The 24,797-nt window shown below is 36.4% G+C and overlaps 1 protein-coding gene across 1 annotated transcript in view; it reads right to left on the minus strand.

Moving 5' to 3' along the window:
• LOC138705025 (protein CIP2A homolog) overlaps positions 1 to 24,797 on the minus strand; it is a 720,063-nt gene that overhangs the window by 178,277 nt on the left and 516,989 nt on the right. The window lies entirely within an intron of this gene.

Here is a 24,797-nt window from a genome sequence, read left to right on the forward strand (position 1 = left end):
CGTGTACGAGGAGAATGCCATCGGAGAAAGCACTGCAAGAAAATGGTTGTCGTTTCAACTCAAAACACTTCGTACACAAAAGATGATATAATGCGTGTGATCCGATAAAGAAGGCGTCGTGTACTATGAATTGCTTCCCAGGAATGTATTGTAACTTATGACATTTATTGCCTACAACTCAGACGCCTTGCGGCCGCAGTTGAAGAAAAACGACGTGGAAGACTGTATCAAGAAGTGCTTCAACACGATAATGCACACTCTCACTCCTCTAACATGACAAAAGCAGCTGTCCAGGAGTTGGATTGAGAGATTATTTCATATCTCTCATATTCTCCCGATCTTGTGTCCTCAGATTTCCACCTTTTCTGTTCTCTGTACAACAACCCTCAAGGAAATTCCTTTGACAACGAAAACGCTTTATAAACTTGGCTTAACAACTTGTTTAAACAAGCAGACTTCTTCAGACGCGGAATCGAGAAACTACCCCTGATTTGGCGGAGAGTCACTGATAATGTACGAGAATATATTACTGGATTAACTTCTGTCTTCTATTCTTCTCAAATAAATAGTTTGTCACAGGGAGAAAAACGCATCAACCCAATAGATTGTTAGTTTTACTTAGAAATTCAAATAATTTTGTTGGAAGAATGTGAAAAAAAATATGCAGTGAAGTGATACAACGAAGTTTTTATTCTTTTTGTCATTTAAAAACGATTTGAGTCACCATTTTGAAGAAACTGATGATATTAAATTCCTATAATTTTGCCGTTACACTTGAAGTAGGCAACAGGGAACATTATGAAGAAGATATAGTGAAAAAAAGGATTGTTTAGGTGAGATTGTTGAGTTTTATAGTGATAGAAATTACGAGTGTAACTTGTAAGGTAAAGCGCATCTGACCAACAAGCAAGCAAGAGAGTAAAATAAATGATTTATTATATTTGAGCCTTTCTCACAACGAATACTAAATGCGAGTAAATGTAATCGCCATTACAACTGAGACATTTGTGGAACTTTTGAACGCCTTCATAAGAAAAAACTTGCTACCAAAACAGATAACAGTTTTTCACCGCCGCTGTTAGATTCTAATCTGTCATGACAAATTATAGTCTTAGAAGCCGTTCCAAGCACATACAGGGGTGTAATCGAACAGTCATACAGTGGGCTGTAAATAAACCTCACCTATGTCGGAGAGCTCAAGGGTGCGATGTGCAGTGTGAGTAGGTGCGTTATTGTGCGAGATGACGGCACTCAATGTTTACAGAGAGCATTTTTTGTTTTTGATTCCACGACGCATTTGTAGACTTTGAATTAATTGTGGTTCGTCAATCCAATAAATCGCCCAGCAACACACCACGCCTATTCCACGAAAGATGGTCACAGCTTTCTGGTCGCCAATGACTGTTGAAATTGATTTCTGGCGGGAACCTTTCTGCATCCTTTGCACAGACTTTTGCTTCGTTTCCACAATTTTGTACGAAATACACGTTTCATACGGCCTCCTAGCACTAAAGGACTGTCAGATTTGAAGCAACAACGGCCCAAGGGAAACTAATCATAAATGTGTTCGAGTGGCCAAAATTTGTATAAGCACTTTTGACATTATTATATTAACATGGTGGAAAAAATAACTTTTTTATCTCCCCCATGAGAATGCTGTAAGATAGAAACCTTATCCCACATCCTGGAATTTTGCCAACGTGGACTTCTCGTCCGGAATACTAGACATCATACAATGAGAAAACGTATTACTAAAAGTTTTCCTTCATATTATAAGAGGTTTACAAAGAAGTGAGCTGCCTTGCAAAAGATGAAATTTCTCGGCGAGTTCACATATGCCATTGATAAAGAAAATGACAATTATTGAGGTGGGGCTCACGACAGGAAGAACCTTGGCTGTGAGATCAAACTGCGCATGCGCGGAATTCTTATGCAGTGCCGGCGTGATCCCTAGCTGGATTTATCTTCGTGTGCACATTCCAGATCAAATCAAGGAAGTTCTCTTCGTACTCCGGTTACACATCTTGCATATACGAAGATTAGGTTTGGTTAGTTTAGGTTTTTATTAATCAAGTTCGCGCATGCGCAGTTTGATCTCATAGCCAAGTTCTTCCTGTCGTGAGCCGCACGTTTTGTTGTCAACGATCAAAAGCTTTGAAACTGCAGTTGAACAACCTAAAGCAGTACATGAAGAAGATGTACTATCAGTCTAAAGTTGAAAACTTTAGGGATTATTATCATAATATAATATAAGAACAGATTGAAGTCTTTGGACTTTTATTTGGAGCATGGGATATAATTCCATTAATCTCAGTTGAATGTTTTAAATATTTTATAATTCCTTTAAAATTTTTCTAAAATTATTGCTGTAGACATAATGCAATAGTCTGCTTAGATTTTACGAAATCACTTGTACACTTAAAGTACTTTTATATCGTAACTGAGTATTAATACTGAATATAGGCCACTAGCATAGCTCAGTCAGCTAAGACGCTTGTCTGCCGACCCGGAGGTGAGCTCGGGCGAGGGTTCGATCCCCGCTTGGGCTGATTACCTGGTTGGATTTTTTCCGGGGTTTTCCTCAACCGTAAGGCGAATGTCAGGTAATCTACGGAGAATCCCTGGCCTCATCTCGCTATCGCAAATTCCATCGACGCTAAATAGCCTAGTAATCGTTAAGGGGCAAGGTAGTCTAGTGTTTACGTAGTGCGCAATGCTGATTTTAAGTGGTTATTTCTCCGAAAGTATGAAACTGTTATTTTCAAATTTTTACATGTTACCCTACATGCTTTTAGGATTATATTGGAGGTTAGTTTGTTATATTAACTGCTATAATTGAGTTTTAAGAAAGGCGTATTCAAATGAAAGAAAAAAAAACACAAAAAAATTGTTAAATTCATGCACCTTTCTCTTGAAAACTGGTTAATCTACATGGCTAAAATTTTTCATACGTATTTGCAATATACTTATCTACGTTCGCTAGCAAATTTATAAATCTAGCTCGACTTTATGATTTTTTTTTAATAATGTACTTTTATAAAAATTCTACCGAGAAAAACCTGAAATTTTCAAAACAAAAATACATCTAAATTTTGTAACACATATTATATTAAATGTAAAAGTGCTACCATTAACTCAGTACATGATATGCAATGAGTGTGCAAAACTTCAGCTCTGTAACACTAATAGTTTCTGAGATATAAGTGCATATATACATAAGAAAGTTGTTTTAAGAAAACCGCGTTTAAAAATTAACATCAATTTTTGACTTACTAATAATGCCTACTTACTTAAAAATCTGCAATAATAAATAATATTACCACTACTATTTAGGCCTACATTATTACTATTATTTACAACACTATCACTACTGGAATTTATATCCTGCACAACGTTTTCACTTTCATGTAGGTAGGCGAGTCTTTTCTTGGAGGAACTGGACACTGAAGGGCAGAGTTCTTTCTCTCCATGTGGATTAGCACATGGAGTTTGGAGGTTATGTTCTTCATTATTCTTCTTAGTGTACTAATTACCGCTAAATTTACGTTTCTTACAATAGCTACTACTTCTATCCATTTTAAACTTTTATTGTGATCAAAAACACGAATTATAAAACACAATAACACTGAAGAACTAACTCGAACACCAAATAAACTGTTATTTAGGGGAGAATTGGTCAAAACGGGATACTTAACACGGAATCTTGTATATTTCCTGTTGAAATGATAGAAAACAATTCAATTTTTACTTATGAATCCACTATTCTATGTACTTTCATAATACATTTTGATTTTCACTTCTAATGATATAGCTAAACTGGGAAAACAATTTTCTTGGAAAGTACGCAAGTATCCCGTTTTGGCGGACTAGTTGGGTAAAACAGGATACTTATTTAAAATAAAGAAAATATTGTTAAGGAACTGAAAAAAATGTGTGTGTTTTTATTATAATGCATAATAAACACACCAAAAAGTGTTTTGCATCACCTGTCAACCAGACCTTCAATAAAAGATAAAAAGAAGGAAAGCTAAGTAATGAAAATGTATTTATTTTTAACAGTCGTTGATAAAATTATAGCAATAGTGTGGATGGCCAAATGGAAATTGAGTATTGACTGGAGTACTTCAATAGAGAGTAGTGCTTCCTCTTGCATTGATAATGCTTGGATTCTTCGTGGCATACTGTCTAACACAACATTTATCAACTGTTGATCCATTCTGTCCCATTCTTCAACAGAAACTCTGCATAGGTCTTCGAGATTGCGTGAGGGGTCAGGGCGCGCAAGAATGACTCTCTTTACTTGAACCCGCACATGCTCAATTGGATTCATGTCTGGAGAACATGCGGGCCATTCAAACCTGGCAATTTCGTCAAGATTATGAAAGTCATTGATAACAGCCGCACGATGGATTCTGGAATTATCGTCCATAAACATGAATCCTTTTGCGAAGTGCTGATTAAACGGTACTTCTATGGCTTGAAGAATGTTGTCCCTATACTGTGGAGCCCTCAGCATTCTTTGGATCGACACCAATTTTGTCCGCGACCCCACAAAATGCCACCCAAAACATCACTGACCCACTACCTTACTGCATTTGATTGTAGGGGTGTCTGAGTCGTGCAGCATTACCTGATTCTCTACAAACACGTTGTCGATGATTATCTGGCACAAGGCATATTCGGTATTCGTCCGTGAATAGAACTTTCTGCCAGTTTTGTACAGTCCATTGGTGATGATTTCTTGCCCAGGTGTAACGTTGTCCATGGTGCCTACGTGTAAGAGTTGAGCCTCGCCATGGACGTCTGGAGTGCAGTCTTCTATCATGTAATCGGTTTCGTACAGTTTGATTGGATACGCATCTCCCTGTCGCAGTTTGAAAGTCATTGTTAATCATGCCAGCAGTATTCTCAGCGTTTCTCGTGGCAATAATTCGCAGATATCGGTCATCACATTCTGTTGTTGCACGTGGACGACCACTACGAGACATGTCGTCGACAATACCTGGGTTTCGGTAGCGATTCCAGGTTCGTACCACATCACTCTGGTTCAATCCTAAGCAGCTCGCTACTTCCCTTGAAGACAGTCCTTCCTGACATAGAGAAACAATCCTCGCACGGTTGAAGTTCATAATTGACCGCCTTGCTATTGTTCAATCACTTTAGAATGAAATAAAAGTGTTTTACCCTGAGTTATTCGCTGAGAGATGAGATTTCTTGCACTTCTGTTTACATCTTTTTACTTTTTCAGTCGGTTTCTAGGATAGACTTCTACTGTTTTTCAACATTGTTTACGTTTTTCAGACAGTTAAAAGGATAGCTTTCAAATGTTTTATGGATATTTCTTGAAGTGGAGTGTAAATACCACTTCTACAGGTGATGCTAAACTTTTTTTGATGTATTAGTAGTACTAAAATATGTATGTTGGCTTAAATGAAGAATATCAAATTATTATATGTAAGGTCTATCCTGTTTGTTTATTTATTTATTTTGTTGGGTTATTTTACGACGCTGTATCAACATCTAGGTTATTTAGCGTCTGAATGAAATGAAGGTGATACTGCTGGTGAAATGAGTCCGGGGTCCAGCACCGAAAGTTACCCAGCATTTGCTCGTATTGGGTTGAGGGAAAACCCCGGAAAAAACCTCAACCAGGTAACTTGTCCCGACCGGGATTCGAACCCGGGCCACCTGGTTTCGCGGCCAGACGCGCTGACCGTTACTCCACAGGTGTGGACTCCTGTTTTTTTGACATTGATTCATAGTCCTAATGCAGAATTTTTCATTTACAATAGCTACAGTAGAATTATTTGCAGTCTTCCGATTCTATAGGTCTACTACTGCACGCCTGATGAGCCCATTCTTGGCATTGAATACACTTATTTCATCATCCCTCTTCAGGTTTTGAATTAGAGAATTCGTCGTTGTCTTCATCCTCGTCTTCCTAACCACTGTCATTGTTGGTTGTCATAGCGAGAATATATTCAATTCAGAATTTAAAGTGAAATCCCACATATGCAATGCAAGTTGGATAAAACGGGATACTATCCCGTTTTGCCAAACCATAGGGTCTCCTGTTTTGTCCGACTAGGAGTTGTAAAGAAAAACATGGCGTCACAACAAAACGGTAAAAGCTACAGCGGTTTTCTTTACAAAGAATTAAAGACTAATAATGTTTTATTTATATAAGAGACTTACCTATTCAACTCTGCGAATTTAATCCCAGAATGTGCCAATTAAAATCAATCGAAACAATTTAGATAAGCAGCTGATTTTAAACTTTTCTCTACACAACAAAAATTAACGTGTTCGTTCTGCATTTGAGTACTGCATAATGTCCCCTTCTAGTCTAAAAACAAAGTCCTCGCATCATTGGGTAACTTGCAGCACTTTCCAACGAAATAAGTCGGGTATCCCGTTTTATCATACCATCCTGTTTTATCCAACTCTCCCTTACTTAAAATTGTAAACATAGGAAGCCATTACATCCTTTTCAAGTAGAGCAACAGAACTGGTAATAGCTGTGCTACAAAGAAACGAACTTTCCCGAAAATTCTGTCATCATAGCAAGCAGAGAAATTCACATTTAAGTCAAGGAGCGTGGCACTACTGATTTAATGAGATGCCCGCTTCTATTAAAAACTGTTTTCTTTAGGTTAGACACATCAGAACATTAAAAAACTATATATATTCTTGATCAGCAAGATTCAGAGAATTTATTTTCGTTAAAAGAAGAAATTCAATATTTCTGATTACCTTCTCCCCTTAAATAACCAAGTAAAAAAATATACTAACTATACTTACCTTCACAGCGGTACTTCCTTTAAAGAATAATAATGATAATATAATTCTTATCCATTTGGTATATATATATATATATATATATATATATATATATATATATATATATTTGGCAACCCCTACTGAACTGCAGCTACCCTTATGGGATTTATATTATATGAGTAGGTAGATAAACAACCAGACACATTATTTAAGCAGATAATTGATAAATTGATAAATATACGTACATAAACATGCAAACGTACGTACATACATACATACATACACACATACATACATACATACATACATACATACTTACATACATACATACATACTTACATACATACATACATACATGCATACATACATACATACATACATACATACATACATACATACATACATACATACATACATACATACATACATACATACATACATACATACATACATACATACATACATACATACATACATACATACATACATACATACATACCTACAATACGTATATGATGAAAATTAATTTAGGACATTTGAAATAAGGAATGGTGGTCTTGAAAAAATATATTTTATTTTTTACATTTTTCGAATCATTTAATATAACAAAGGATTTCTAATGCAATGACTTTGGCTTAGAAATGGACTAGCATTTATGGCCTCTCTATACCTCTCTTCACCGAGGGATGTGTAAGGCATATAGTATGGTCGTATTTATGGCCTATATCACCCTTACATTAAAACGACGGGACGTTTTCAGATTTCAAGGTAAATTATAAATAATTGTAGTTCATATTCAAACGAAAGAAGACTTTTTTAGTAGCAGAGAATACGTTGAATATATTTTTATACAAGAGGTTTAAGATTTGTTATAGTGTAATGTCATGTTTCACTACGATCAATATTTACAACGTTTAACATATTTATTTCTTAGTGATTGATGCTACGTTATACGACTGGCATATCCAGACCCATCATTTTACCTGGGCTCACTGACGTCTTTGGTGACGTAGTAATTAGTACAGGGTTGTGGCCCATTCGATCCCCACACCTAAAGTTCTGCAATTTTTATTTGTGGGGCAATTTAAAACAGGATGTATAAATCAAATCTGTAAATATTAGATTAAATGCAAAATAACATATGAGAAGAAATGGCCAACATTTCGCAAGCAGAGTTGCAATGTATGAATGGACATTTGTTACGACGCTACATCTGTCTCCTCGAAGCACAAGGAAAACAAGTTTAACGGCTTTTTTGAAAATGTAAACAATGTAAAGGGCCTCGTACATTACCAGTTTCTTCTTCAGTGAAATCGTTTCATCTGAAACTTATCAGTTCGAACTGATCTGCACGATCTCCACACATTGTCATATTTATATCTCATTTTCTTAAGTTTAGTAATTAGTTTATGCCTGTGGTGACTGCAGTCTACGTCACTGTGATTGTTGCACTTATCCACTACAATAGATGAGACCGAATTGTTATGCTACACTATTCAAAAGAAAAGGATGAAGAAAAAAATACTATTATAACCTTAATTTCTTTTCACTTCGTTGTGATAATAATTTTTACATTTCACATTCTATAACACGTCTTCTGCAAAAAAAAGTCAATAAATTCCAAAAGAAAATCTTTAGTCCACGAGGTAATTTTGACATGTAACTAACTTGTTAGGAAAATATCCCGAAGTAATAACAGTATCTGTACTCTATTAAAAAAAAAAAAAAGAGACAAGAACGGAGTAATCTGAGAGCCGTGGCACTCACACTGCGTTCAGTCGGACAGTTCGGCAGATCGGTGGAATTCCCTTCAGTTCTTCAGTGAGACTGACAATAAAATTATTAAAAACAGAACGTTAAAGATACCACTTACTATCAGTTTATCGTAAGTCACGACTGAACAGTTACAACTGAAGACCAAACTAGGCACGTTTACAATTTTAATTTGCAAAATAATGTTAGTGAGCTAGTCTCGTCCGTTCATCCGATTTATTTTGGTACATGAGACTGTGTGTATAGTAAGGGTCACGTAAGAAAGTTCCTAAACAGCAAATATTGCAGTCTTGCCAGTGTTGCCAACTGTTACCAGTTATCACACGATCCTACGTACTAAATGACTTATTTACTTAACGTACTTTATGTTGGAAGGTTATTCTAAATAATTCAATAATTTGTAACATATTTTCGTAGGCAAACTAACGAGAAAGAGATCAACATGTCAAGTATTTTGTCTGGCAATACCAAATTCACAGGTTTGACTAAACAATTGACTCACGAGACTTAACCTAAAATGTATTTTGTTTGACTATATCAAATTATTAGTACTAACTCCGAAAACTTACGTGACCATAGTTGAATCATAACCACAACGAAACACATAAAACAACTATTATGTATTAACCCTGCATTACTCAGGAGGGGTGTGGTAAACCCCGGTGAGTATATTTCAACGACAATCTAAGAGATGGAGCTACTGTGTACTCTGTGCATCTGTATACCTTTCAATCACATCCAGAAGAGTTCACTTAAGAAATTCTTTAAGTGAACTAAGAATAGTATATTTAATTGCGTTTATCTGATTTCTGAAACTTGCGGAAAAATATATTAGTTATTTAAAATGGGATTTGTGAAACCCCACCTGAGCAATGGTGAGAATATTTATAACATGAGTAACGCAGGGTTAATATTAATACTGATATTAATTAATTATTAGTATGTTCAAATTTCACTAGTTTCCAGTAACGGCTCAGAAATCTAGTACAATTTCAATTTCATGGCACTCCAGTACGACAAATATTATCGATATTTGTCTCAGCTGCCACCATACCAGTTACAAAATCACTACCATTTGTAGTATTTGTCAGTATCGAAATTCAAAACGAAGTTGGCAAAGGAAAATTCAACCTGCAAACTAGAAAAACACCGCAATCCACTAGCATGTGTAGTAATGGGGGAAAAATGGTTAGATTTCACCTTTAGGGTATGATAAAAATGACCGCGCGGGGACTGAAGTGTCGACAGGCAAGCGGTGTGTGCCAGAGGCCACCGCGGCCCTGGAAGCGAGCCCTGGCAAAATGTTGACTCTGTGGCTAAGAATAATTGAAATTCGAATACAGTAGCGTGCAAATTAATCCGAACAACGTAATTACTTATGCAAAAACACTCAAACGGGATTAAAAAAAAAAAAGGATCTAAGACATACCTCAGTAATCTATGTGGTCTCCCTTGTTCCTAATAACAGCTCTGAGACGATTTGGCATGGATTCCACTAATTTCCCACAAATATTCTTCATTTCTTCATCGCAAAACCATACACCAATGAGGGCAGAAATCATCTTCTCCTTTGTAGAACAATCCATTTTTTGCATTCTTCTTTCGCAAATTGACCGCAAGTTCTCAATGGGGTTGATGTCGGATGAGTTGCCTGGCCAGGGGAGTACCTGAATATTGTTCTTGTTGAAGAATTCTGTAGTTTTTCGAGACGTATGGCATGGTGCCAGGTCTTGTTGGAACACACCTCTGCCATCCGGAAATGATTTTTGCAGCTGGGGTACGATTCTGGTTTCCAATAAGTGAATATATTTGTCAGAATTAATCATTTCCTTGCCAAACCGATGTGACATTCTGCAGCAATTTGCCTCTGTGTCATAGAAAAATGCTCTGCTAATGTTATAATTTTAGACCGTTTTCGTGGAGTTGTATCCATTTGTGAAGACGACAGAATGTACACAGGATTGCAGTACTAAGTCTTCAACACAACTGAAATGCTTATAAGTACAAAACAACAGGCAAAATGTCACATATTATAAAAAAATAACTGACAGACCTTCAACAATGGAATTACACGTACTACAGATGTCAATTAAAGCGGTATGAGCAGCTGTGAGGCCAACAATGACAGAAAATGTAAAAATATGTCGTGTTCGGATTAATTTGCACGCTACTGTACTTTGGCCACATTATTCAAAGTTTTGTTACATTTAATCGCCATCGTTATTAATATTATCGTTATCATCATCATCATTGTCGTCCACACCTGTGGAGTAACGGTCAGCGCATCTGGCTGCGAAACCAGGTGGCCCGAGTTCGAATCCCGGTCGGGGCAAGTTACTTGGTTCAGGTTTTTTCAGGGGTTTTCCCTCAACCCAATACGAGCAAATGCTGGGTAACTTTCGGTGCTGGACCCCGGACTCATTTCACCGACATTATCACCTTCATTCCATTCAGACGCTAAATGATCTAGATGTTGATACAGCGTCGTAAAATAACCCAATAAAAAATCATCATTGTCGTTAACATGATTATCTTCTTCACTGTCACATAGTTATCATGTTGGCTTATTCAGTTTACATCAAAGTGCAATTTTCTTTCGTGTATTTTCCTACAATTTTGTTGGTAATTTGTAGTAATATGTGTAACTTTTTCTTGACCAAGCTTAAGGATATATGTACGTGAACGACCACAATTATTATTATCAGAAAATGCAGGCTCTAACTTTCTAAAATTTTATAAGGAAATGAACTCACAATTGAACAAAAATTACAAGGTACCACAAAAGACTTTTTAGAACTTAAATATCTGATAAAAGTATAAAAGAGGTTACTAATAACATTTTTAAGAATTCACTTTTTACTTTAAATTAAATTTTCCAATATTTGACAATTTTGACACACATTGTTTCATAACTCCACAACCATTAGAGATAGAATTTGTACACTGATTTTACATGAATTTATGCAATAGATAGACTACAATAATGCCCATGTCTTTGAAAATACAAAAATTAGGTCACAAAACATTATGTAAATTTTAATATATTTTATATAGGACAAATAAAAAATTATTTGTATTAAAATAAACAACTCTATATGTCTGAGAGTAGTCTACTTTTCAGAAATAGGAAGAATATTAAAGATGTCAAAGAGACCATATCAATGTTATGGTTATCAAATAATATACCTGCACATTTTTTTTCATACTCTGATACAACTGGTTTAAAAATATTATTAACCTTTTTTATACTTTTATCAAATATTTAAGTTCTAATATGTCTTGTTGTGGTACCTTGTAATTTTTGTGCAATTGTGAGTTCATTTTCTTATAAAATTGTAGAAATTTACAGCCTGCATTTTCTGATAATATTTTTGGTCGTTCACGTACATATATCCTTAATAACGAATAATTGAATGGGTCACCCCAAAAAAGTTGTAAACGCCATAAGTTATAATGTTCAGAATGTTGAGAAAAGTATTTTTAACGAAATACCCACATTCTAGAAGGTTTAGATGTGTATTGTACTTAAATCTACAAATTACATAGATTTACTTATAAAGCTCAATTAAACCTTCAAGAGTGTTAAAAAATACTTTTTCCAACATTCTGAACCTTATAACTTACGGCTGTCACAACGTTTTTGGGGTGACCCATTCAATATTACAAACATTAGTGTTTACTTTCATGTTCAGAATGTTCGGTCAGATCAATTTTTTCTCTACTTCATGAATATTACTTTTTGGCACGTTCCATTCTCACTATATTGAGGATTTTTAGCCAACATTATGATTTCAAAAGTAGCGAGGCTCCTTGATCATGTTACGCAGCCGTCCCTATTGCATCATTGACAGCCCAGCACTTATACCTTTACTGATCTGTTGTATTAGCCCCCAGTTAGGCGTTTTCTCACCCATATCGGCCGACTGTTCTGAAGTTCACTGTGTATTTAGGCGCATCCAGGCAACCACACATGTCCCTAGACAAGCAGCCTCCGCACGTTGCCGACCGGTGGTCGCAGATATACTATGCATTTGAAAATGGAATGGAGCAGTGGCGGTTGCGTCAATAAGAGCACAAGAGCACGTGAACACCTTGTTTTCATTAATGTACGACTAGTTTTATTATTTAATACCGTATTGACGTAGTGGGGATATATAATATCAGAATCGAGTATTTTAAACTTCCCACATCTTGCATAAACTTCTTATGTAAATTTGGCAACATGCGTTCACGTACAAGCCGTGCTATTTTCAAGAAGGTTGCAGGAATTGCACGCATGCGCGAGAGATAATTGTCTTTCACTGGCCGCCTATGACTCGTCAGGAGTACAGAGCGTTAAGTGAACAGTGAATCTATCCTACAGATGTCAGGTGCATCGATGCCTATCGTTCATGTGCTATATCTTGAGGAGGAAATTTAATAGTCTGTATTTTAGTCTGTAGGTGTAAGAGTTTCTCACTGTCGGAACGTTTACTTTATGTGGAAGTGTGTACAGTGCTGCTACGAGATTGTAGTTTGTGAATTACTATACTTTAGTATTAGCTTAATAGCATAGTTTGGCTTTCAAACACGTGCTGGCTGAATGTGATAGTGGTATGAATTTAAATATCTGTATGGTGGTTATATTATTTAATTAAGAATAATATTTACTGGCATGTATTCATAGTAATCAGTCTATGAGAATGGGATTACAGTACTGGTATAGATTATAGGATATCAATGTGTTGTGAATCAAAATACAGTATATTACTGAACACACGCTTTTGTAAATAACTGCACTGTGGTATATATTAATTTTTAACAAACGTAAACAATGAACTCTATTCAAGCAATTTTGAACAGTGAAGAACTGGGTAAACTGGCTTACCAGGAAAAATTGGAAATAAAAAGACTGGGTTTCATTATTATTAGTATTATTATTATTATTATTATTATTATTATTATTATTATTATTATTATTATTATTATTATTATTATTATATTTTGAATTTATGTACGGTTTTTTCGATAGTGAAACATTGAAATCATAACATTTCATATCAGGCTAAAGGTGCGATTTCTAATTCTCTTCGATTTTGGAACACAAAATTGGAATACACATAATATTTTATTACGAGCCGCCATTGGAATAATAACGATGCCTGCAGACTACTGGGAAACAGAACTCCGGAAAAACGTACTTCAACCTTATCTACTATAAGTATCATTATGAAGTTTCAGACGAAAATTTCCAGGCCTGACAGGACTCGAACCCGGACCTGTTAGTGAAAGGCCGATAGATAGAACATGTAGCTATCATCGAGGTTGCTAATCCTTGTAGAAGATAAATTAGTTTGGAGCAGTAACTGTTAACTATAAATATTTTGTCTCTTTAAATAAAACACTCATACCGTTGTTACGATGCACAAAAAGTGACAGGCTATGAAGGTAGGCTAATCGTTTCAGGGTTGCATGGCGTTGTCAGACATACATCTCAACTGTCTCAACATGTCTAAGGATTGGAATGACTGTGTGGTCTAAATCATCAGCCTGTCCTGTCGCACAGGCAGTTCGGTTCGAGTCCCGGTTAGGCCTGCGATTTTTAATGGAAAAACTATAGTGACATTAGTGAAGGACAAGATCGCAGTTGATGCACGTAGGCCTGAATACACAGAGGACCCTAGCCCGTGTAAGAAAGCTCCTAGCTTGAAAGGTTAAACGTAATATGCTAGTGTAGGACGAGCAGTAGACCCACCCCTACATTAAAGAAAGAAAATAAAGGATTCTGTCGCCTGTGTAGCGTGTTGCTTGACCTGGTATGTGCGTAAAGTTATCGATTGCAAAGCACGCTGCTAGCAACCTGACGAACTGGCGTCAGCCATTCTACTACACCTGCATTCCAACAGGTATATAATGCAAACGGTGCTGAGTTACAGGACCGCCCACGAAACAGAATTGTAGGCTATCAATGTGATGCTTTAAGTGGAGCCTGGAGCCAATTTCTCTGCCACATCGAGCGAAGTCCTAACGTGACCTTACGGTATAAAAGTCCAGATTGACCTTAATACTTTATGTATAAAACATGCTAGAGCTAGACATTTGAAAGAAGACTTCAAAGAAAAGTCTACATGATATTACATCATCATCTCTATTTCAATTAATCAACTTATATTTGCCTTCAACAATTAACTTTATTTTTTCTTTAATGTATCACATCACATTTTATTGTACATGTTTATTGTATTCAGGACCCTTGTGGTCACTCAAATTCTTTGAGCTGATGTCTATAATTTAGAAATTTATTATTAAAATAGTTAGACACCAAAAGTGTAATATCGTCACACAATAATGCGTACCTGAATACATACATTGTCCATGCATCCATCTATCCTTCTATACATGCATAAAAACATACATACATACATACATACATACATACATACACATATACACACATACATACATACATAAGTTACATACATAAGTTACATACATACATACATACATACATACATACGTACAGTCCACACCTGTGGAGTAACGGTTAGCGCGTCTGGCAGCGAAACCAGGTGGACCGGGTTCGAATCCCGGTCAGGGCAAGTTACCTGGTTGAGGTTTTTCCGGGGTTTTCTCTCAACCCAATATGAGCAAATGCTGATAACTATCGGTGCTGGACCCCGGGCTCATATCACCGGCATTATAACCTTCATCTCATTCAGACGCCAAATAACCTAAGATGTTGATACAGCGTCGTAAAATAACCTACTAAAAATTAAAAAATGCATACATACATACACACGGGACATTCCATGTGAAATCGGGCTTAAAAAATATTACAAATGTGTAATTCCTCGAAAAAGAATTATTTGTATAGAGGGATAGGTGATATGTTACTTTACCCTGTGAAGTCTGTCCTCGTTTAAGTCCATTAGTTTTCTTATTTTAATGGGTTAAATTTATCGTATTTCAGTAAAAATCGCCACTTTAAAAGGGCATAAACTTGAAACGACTTATAATAGACTTTCCAACAAAAGTTCAAACTACACTGTATAACAAAAAAAAAACATTTTTCCGTGGATATCTTGGTATCCAACAAGCGTTCTAAGACAACTGAAACATGCAGAGTCCAAATATGCAAACCATTTGTCTCTATTACCCACCGTTCTTGAGATATACATCAACCATTAGCCTATGTTTAACAACTCGCAGACAGGAGTTTCAGTAGACAGTAGAGCATTTATTGCTACATAGGGTACTAATGAACATATCTCTAGCTAAGAAAGTGGTGCAAATGCTCCACATGACACATAAGTATACTTACTTACTTACTTACAAATGGCTTTTAAGGAACCCGAAGGTTCATTGCCGCCCTCACATAAGTCCGCCATCGGTCCCTATTCTGTGCAAGATTAATCCAGTCTCTATCATCATATCCCACCTCCCTCAAATCCATTTTAATATTATCCTCCCATCTACGTCTCGGCCTCCCTAAAGGTCTTTTTCCCTCCGGTCTCCCAACTAACACTCTATATGCATTTCTGGATTCGCCCATACGTGCTACATGCCCTGCCCATCTCAAACGTCTGGATTTAATGTTCCTAATTATGTCAGGTGCACAATACAATGCGTGCAGTTCTGCGTTGTGTAACTTTCTCCATTCTTCTGTAACTTCATCCCGTTATTGTAGGGATTCGTAACAAGCTGTTTTTTACGGTGATGGATTGTTAGCCCTTCGCCCAACCCCCAAGCTGGAGGACCACCCCTTATCGGCTGTCCACGACTGCTTATTCAATATATTCGCAGCTACCCTCCATATCTGGAGGCCGTCTCCTCTATCCTCAACCTGAGGACGCGCCATGCCGTGGTGATAGGGACCCACAATACATGGGACACATAAGTATAGTAGTAATATTTCAGAATCACTCTGTAAGTCTTGGAAGTGACTGTGTGGAATGATCTTCGTTTCGTCGATAATTTCAAAACCTGACGTGATAGCGCAAGACGGTTTTCAGATTTGAAATCAGCATAAAAAACTGCAATATAAACAGTAAATATCATGTCAGATATCTACCGCTTGTTTATCAGTGTTATAGATCAAATTACGAGTTCATAACTATGCATGCATCAATCATACTATATTATATTAATTTTTAACAAGGGCATGGGCAGATATATCGATACTTCATAAACATACCCAAGGAAAACTGTACAAATAAACATATCTACTGATTCCCCTCTCTGGAGACTTGTAATTTTTCAGCTTTTCTATTCCAATTTCGACTTCAGAAAGTGTGGGTTCAGGTATAAATGGCCCAGGAGTTTGAATTTGAATTTCGTTCCGATCATTTCTATTTGGCCCATGTACATTTAGTAGTTGCTCAAAATAGTCTTTCCATCTGTTCAGGATTGAATGAAAATCTACAAGCAAGTCAACTTTCTCATCCTTGACCACATTCACCCTTGTCTGATATCCATGCTTAAATTCCTTTATACCCTAATATAAATCTCTAATGTTTTTATTCTTACTAGTTTGAGTTTGTCCTTCAAGTAACCTCTCTTTTTATTCCTAAGTATACGACTTGTTTCCCGTCTTTCATTGAAATAAATATCTTTATTCGCCTCAACTGGATCTTGTAAGAATTTGTGCATGGAAATGAATACAGATGGAAATTATTATTATAATTATTATTATTATTATTATTATTATTATTATTACTACTATTATTATCATTATAATAAAAAATCGACTCTTGCAGTTATTAACAATTTATGAACTTCACTTCACTGTAGAAAATACACATTTTTATTACTAATATTAAAGTAAATAACTCTACTCATACTGTGACTACTTAGTGGCTACTAGGTGTTTCAAATGTTCCAGGTTCAATCATAAACAAGGGGACTGTAAGGGTACACAAACATGTCCACTTTGCTCGAAAGATCACACCTTGGAAGAATGCACTGCTTCCAGGAATGAATATAAATGTATAAACTGTGCTACATATAACAAGTATTGCCGTACCGAACAGATCTGCGAGAAACATTCTTCTCTGGATAAGAACTGTCCTAGCTTGCAAGCAGTCCTGGGTAGATATGTACTAAATATAGACTATTAATCATGGCTCAACTAAAGAATCTCATAATGAAGCGAACTAAAATGGCGCCTCCATCCATGCACAACAGCACCACATTGCAATGCAATAGGAACTTAAAACTGCAAGCACAAATCAGATGTATTCAAATCAACTTACAGCACTCCAGAGTTGCAACTGACAATCTAATGAAAATCCAAGAAAACAATACAGATATTATATTTATAAAAGAAAGCCGTATACAATTAAAAATAAAATAGCTGGAATTACAAAAATGTACAAAATATTTACCTCGGGTGAAGGAAGAAGCCGTGCAGCTATAGTAGTGACTAATGATAAAATTGACGTCCTATTAATAAAGCAACTAACGGACGAAGATACTGTTGTCCTAGACGTAATAGCAGGAACTTTAAGGGTTCTTATCGTAAGTATGTATTTAGATATAAACAATGATTTGGATTCGAGCTTAGAGAAAATGGAGTTAATACTACATCACGCGAAAGGAAGGGGAGTCCTAATAGCCATGGACAGCAATAATTGTAGATGCACGTCCTGGCACGACACACTGACAAACACAAGAGGCAGAATTCTTGAAGAATTTCTAATTGGAAATCAGATGCATATTGTGAATGAAGAGAGTGAAATGACTACCTTTTGGTCTAGAAGAGGATCCAGCAATGTTGATTTAACAATAGCCAACAACCAATTGCTAAGAGAAGTTTGTGAGTGGGAAATTAGTAGTGAAGAAAGTTGCTCCGACCACAGGATCATCCAATATTCCATAGGTCTGAAGAAAAACAACTGCCATGTTATAGATTGTAATCACCAAGGAGTGAAATATATAGTCAAAGAACACAACTACAAGAAAATTCATGCAAATCTGCTTCGATGGACGGCGATAAAATTTAATCACCCAAACTGTGAACAACAGGCAGAAGAACTTGACAGCATACTATCATCTCATATAGCTAAAGAAACTGACATTGAAAGCTGCATTGAAATATTTCACGAGGCTTTGAAAGCAGCTTGCAACCGATCATTTAGAATTAAGTGGGGCTCAAGAAAGACATCAGGAACGAAATCCATCCCTTGGTGGACAGATGACCTCACCTTATTGAGAAAGAAAACGAACGCATTAAGACGGAGGTACCAAAGAACAAGAAACAATGAAGAATTGAAGGAACAACGTAAAATACAGTATATCGAGGAAAAATAAGGTATGAAGCAACAATTAAAAAGGAAAAGTTAAATTCCTGGAAGGAATTCTACAACATGACTTCATCAGCTAACCCATGGAACGAAGTATACAGATTAGCAATGGGAAAAAGAAGCAACAAGGCAACAATGACAACATTTCGCAAGCCTGATGTATCTCTAACAGCTGACATACGTGAAAGATTGAGCAAATGTTGGAGTATTTCACACCGGAAGACAGGGAGCAAAAAGAAACTGAATAGCACAAGCACATAAGAACACAGTCTCAGAAACCTATAGACACGGCCGATTACAAAGATTTTACCTTAGATGAAGTCAGATATTGTGTAGTTGAAAACATGGGAAAAAAGAAAGCGCCAGGGGAAGACGGGATTACCTGTGAGATTTTTCAACAAACTTTCAAAATATTTCCTTAACTCGTAACGACTCTGTACGACGAGTGCTTAAAAAGAGCCGTTTTTCCCAAGGTATGAGAAAGGGCAAAAATGGTACCAATTATAAAACCTGGAAAAGAATCTATAATTTTAATAGAACAATAGAAAGAAGATTGGAAGGAAAATTAAACAACATATAAAATAGTAGTTTTCTTTACAGTCCGACACGGTTTAATAAACTAGTGTGAGAAATGAAGTTTTGTCAATTTAAAAAATGAAATATATTCCTTTTTTGCCTGACAAGTGTTAGGCCACAAGGCCTGTTACGGTCTCTCATAAAATTTTCACGCCAAGTCTTAGCAGGACGACCCACAGATCTTTGGCCACGTGGTACATAAATCATAAATTGCCTTTGGGAGTTTACTGTTACTCATTCTTTACAAATGATGTTTCCAATTAGACTGATATTGAACCATCAAAATTCCGACCTATAAGACTTCTCAATATTGGCGGAAAGATACTAGAAAAAGTACTAGTAAACAGAATAAATCATCATGATGTATTCTCTCATGATCTGATGAACAGCAATCAGTATGGCTTCACACCACAAAGAAGCACAATAGATGCTGCAATGGCAGTGAAGGACTTCGTAGAAGAAAGCTTAAAAGCAAGAGAAATTGCAGTCGTCGTAAGCCTAGATGTTAAAGGCGCTTTCGATTCCGCGTGATGGCCTAGTATCTTATATTCTCTTAAAGAACTCAGACGCCCAAGAAATCTATACAAATTAGTTAAATCCTATTTTAATCAAAGAACTGTAGTAATGACAACCAAAAGCGTTAAATTAGAAAGAGAAGCCAGGGCGCCCACAAGGATCGTGTATTGGGCCGACTCTGTGGAATATTTTATATAATTCCTTACTGAACCTTAACTTCATGAAACGAAAAAAAGCGGTAGCATTTACAGATGATTTAATATTGATAATCAAGGCAGAAAATGTAAACGAAGCAGAAAATTACACGAATATAGAAATAAAAAAAAATAGCTACATGGGCTGAAAGAACAAAGATAATCTTCAATGAAGAGTAGTATAAGCTGTTGTGAGGAATCTATTGCTGAGATGCGGAAAATGAGGCGAAAGCATATCAGAGTTGTAGAATATTATATGCGCCCTAAATAAAATTGTTCATCGTAAAGTTGCGTGATTTGTTCCAGTCGTTTGTTGTTTAGGTAGATGTTGATTTCTTTTTTCTTTTCGTTTCCTTCTCGATATTAACATTACCTTACGGGATAATACACAAATAACTTACGTCTCTGATATTCCGTCATTTACAATTCGTTACGAGCTTATGGAAAATTATACGTCACTGATTCAACTATGCTAACGTTTTACATGGCCAAAATGGTGTCCAGCATTCAAAGGTACCTAATACACTCCAAACGTTGTCAGATATTGTTCTTAACAATTTTTATGTTATTTCCTACATAAATGCAAGACAAATATTGCCAAATGAAGAAAACGTATCACCTGCAGATATAAGTTTTGTTGATCATATTGGGTTAGATCAACGGCGATACAATAAAATTACTGCAGAGGACAATGCGGGTGTTTTTGTCTCCATGGATGGTGAGCCACCAAAATACCGTTATGTTGTGCATTACAGACAAGGGGGGACCAAATTAAGCCCTCTCTTTGATGTGATTAAATATATAATCTCCTCTTCCTTGGTGAATCACAATTGCAATACAGTGCTCCACGCCAGAAAAACAAGCCCACTAGAAAGAATTTGCTTCAGTTTGTACCATTTTGGACTGCTGTTCGTAACCATTTCTCACACATTCATTAATCACACAAATAAATCCAGCAATATTTGGTAGATCAGTATTGTTTGTAGGAAACGCAAAAATTACACTTCCTAAGACCAAAAGGTACTTACTGATAAAATAAGAGGCCTACAAGTAAACATGCAGCTTCTATACCAAGATGCTATGTCTTTTATTCAAAGCATGACAAACCTGATATTTTCTTAACTCTCACCTACAATCCGCAATGACCTGAAATAGCTACTTCATTACTCCCACATGAAAAACTCGCTGATCGCCCTGGCATTGTTACTTCCGTTTTCCTACTGAAACTCAAGAACTGAAGATGGATAGATTCAAGGAAAAGTTGGCATAAAAACATTCAGAGGGAGTATGTTTCGCTATTATGGAAGCAAATAACTTTCAAAATGTCTGGTATTCTCCACTGAAAATAAATCTGAACAATTTTTATTTGAACTTCTTATGGACTTAGTTTGCAGTATTTTCTGCACAATCCACTAGTATCAATTATAAAGTTATAATTTTTCTTAATTTTGTAGAATGGTCATTGAACATTGCTGCAGTTTACAACAGATTAGACATTCTTTTCAATTATGAAGATATAAATTTCTACATCATCTCAACATACAGGTTTAAAGAAGATGGATTTTTTTTTATTGGGTTATTTTATGACGCTGTATCAACATCTAGGTTATTTAGCGTCTGAATGATATGAAGGTGATAATGCCGGTGAAATGAGTCCGGGGTCCAGCACCGAAAGTTACCCAGCATTTGCTCGTATTGGGTTGAGGGAAAACCCCGGTAAAAACCTCAACCGGATAACTTGCCCCGACCGGGATTCGAACCCGGGCCACCTGGTTTCGTAGCCAGACGCGCTGACCGTTACTCCACAGGTGTGGACAAGAAGCTGGAAAATTCTGTTCGTTTGTATTCCTCTAAGTGGCAGCGTCCCTTAAGGTGAAAGTTACAATTTCAATTATTTATCCAACATTCATGTTAAAGCATAGTTAGTAGTCAGAGATCATAACATAATAATTGTATTGACATCTCTTTATTTCACGCTGCTCTGAAATTAAGGCACTTTTAAGAGACTATACGATTTATTTAACACCTGTTTACAGAGAATATTTATAGACGGTGATGTAAACAACATTCAAGCAGAAAGATAGAATTGGAGCGGTAGAAGAAACCTATGTACTAAACACAAATTTCCTACAACACTTTCATTGACTATAGGCCTACATTTCTTGGGATCTGTGAGGGAACGAACCCTGATTTTTTAAATGGGTTATTTTACGACACTTTTTCAACTGCTATAGTTATACAGCGTCTGAATGAGATCAAGATGATAATACCTTCGAAATGAGTCCAGAGTCCAACGCTGAAATTTACCCAGCATTATTTCTCTTATTGGGTTGAGTGAAAACCCCGGAGAAAACATCAACAAGGCAACTTGTCCCAACGAAGATTTGAACCCGGGACCGCTTGTTTCACCGAATCCTTTTCCTTTCCGTTAGAAGTCATGAGGTAAGGGTGCTAAGTGCATTATAATGATAACGTTGTTGATGGTGATTATGATAGTCCATATTGATTGAAGAATCTACTCGTACAATGACGAAATATGTGCAGAGTTCTGCTTATAAACCGCCTTTCATTGGATCGGCTGTGGTTAATAATTTTAATGGAAGCACGTTTCAACACTTTTCTGTGATATTTAATCTCCTTTGAAGAGATTTCTGATACATTCGTGGTAAAGTATTTTTTTTAATTTTTGTATTGCTTTTTATTGTCGACCACTGTGTCCGGCTTAACGGCATTACTCGTTATCATTTAAACGTGCATCGCATGAGTTTTTATCCCAGAATTACAACTTAAATGTTTTATCACATATCAGCTTTATAATACATAGCCCTATACGAATTGGTTGAGTTTTGCAGCTGTAACTTGCTTTATCCTACAGTGTACTGTAGGCCCCTACAGCTTTAAATTCAATGTGTTTTATACAAAAACGTTCAGGTTCTTTTGGGATTAAAACAAAAGTTCATCTCTTATGTTATTTGAGAGCACCAGCTCACAAATCCACTTATACTCGTAGATCAGACGTCAGAGAACTTGTCACAAAAGAAGACTGGACTTTCATCTATGGAAACTCTTGGTATATAAAGGTCTGAGAACAGGTTTCTCTGAGTGCTTTGATTTACATCAGTGGCGGCGCCAGGATTTCACGAGAGTGCGGATGGGGTGCTATTAGTAATACTTATAAAAGGAAAATGTACCATAATACTCATAGTCTACTTATGTTCCTAATTTAAATCACCCTTAGCCTCACATACATACATACATACATACATACATACATACATACATACATACATACATACATACATACATACATACATACATACATACATACATACATACATTTGTAATGGAACATGCTGCTCAAAAAAGGCATACATACATACATACATACATACATACATACATACATACATACATACATACATACATACATACATACATACATACATACATACATACATACATACATACACTAACTTAAGCCTACAGGTGTTCAGACCTTAGCATGGTGTGAAGTGTTAATGTAATGCTATGTGATGGTTTTCATGTTTCCCTTCGAATTTGTCAATTAAGAGTCCTTGTATCTAGTTTTTGTAACTTTGTCCTTCTCAATCGCCAAAATAGTCAAGTTGCTGAGGCAATAGTCACACAGTCTATTGGGTATATAATTTGTATACAATGGAGATACGAAAAGGTATGCTCACATCCTGATCAAATATTTTCGGTCTTTCCCTCCAGACAATTTGAAAGAATGACGTCATTGATAGTTAGTGAGCTTTGACTTGAAGGCGGTGTGGGGGAGAGAACGAAGTCTTCGAGAGTACTTTGAGACCAAGCGGGTAGTTCAAGAACTAACATGACCAATATTGCCAGCCACTTTGTTCATTGCCAGAGAGATTAAATCACCACCGATCACCGTATATTCATGGTTAAAGCACACTCTAGTATATACAGTCGCGAAGCTCAATACGTAGTAAATAAGCAAACATTAGGTAGTTGCTCACCACTAGGATCGCTAATATTACCTCATTACAGGCAATGCAAAATAGTACCGTTACAGTCTATTGTTTCTAGCACCCTCGAAACTCAAGCTTCGTGACTGTATATAGTAGACTGTGGTTGAAGCTTATTTCCGATCTGGAATGATAATCCAGGGAGAATATTATTACTATGTGGATCGCTGTGTGGATCTTACCCAGAATTTCAGCATGTACCCAGAGAAAATATTACAAGGATAGTTACGAGGTTAGTTGGATGTGTTGCACTCAGCTTGTAATTGTCATACTAAATTCTTTCTTCATAATAACTTTCTTTTTTCCCCTTTTCAGTGATCTGTTAATGATTAAATTTCTCTCTTTCTTAGGGTTTCAGCCTTTCCTTTACTTATTTACTGATCGGACAGGTAGGTATTACGTGCGGTTTTTATCTAGGTAGTTTTATTGTTTGAATACGGTATCGTATTTTACTTTTCATAGCTAGCTACATCGCCCTCTTTCGCTCGACTGGCTCAGTTACCCGGAAAAAGAAGAGAACTGGGTGCTGTAAACTTACGACGTTACCATGTACATAATATGAGGACATATGACGAAGAGGCCACGGATATCACTACGTCAGCTCAGTCGAGAGATTGGGTTGTCATATGGCTCCCGTCATACCGCTGTAAAGAAAGTAATGAAGCTGT

This window comes from Periplaneta americana, chromosome 8 (genome assembly GCF_040183065.1).
Source record: "Periplaneta americana isolate PAMFEO1 chromosome 8, P.americana_PAMFEO1_priV1, whole genome shotgun sequence".
Classification (NCBI taxonomy): Eukaryota; Metazoa; Arthropoda; class Insecta; order Blattodea; family Blattidae; genus Periplaneta; species Periplaneta americana.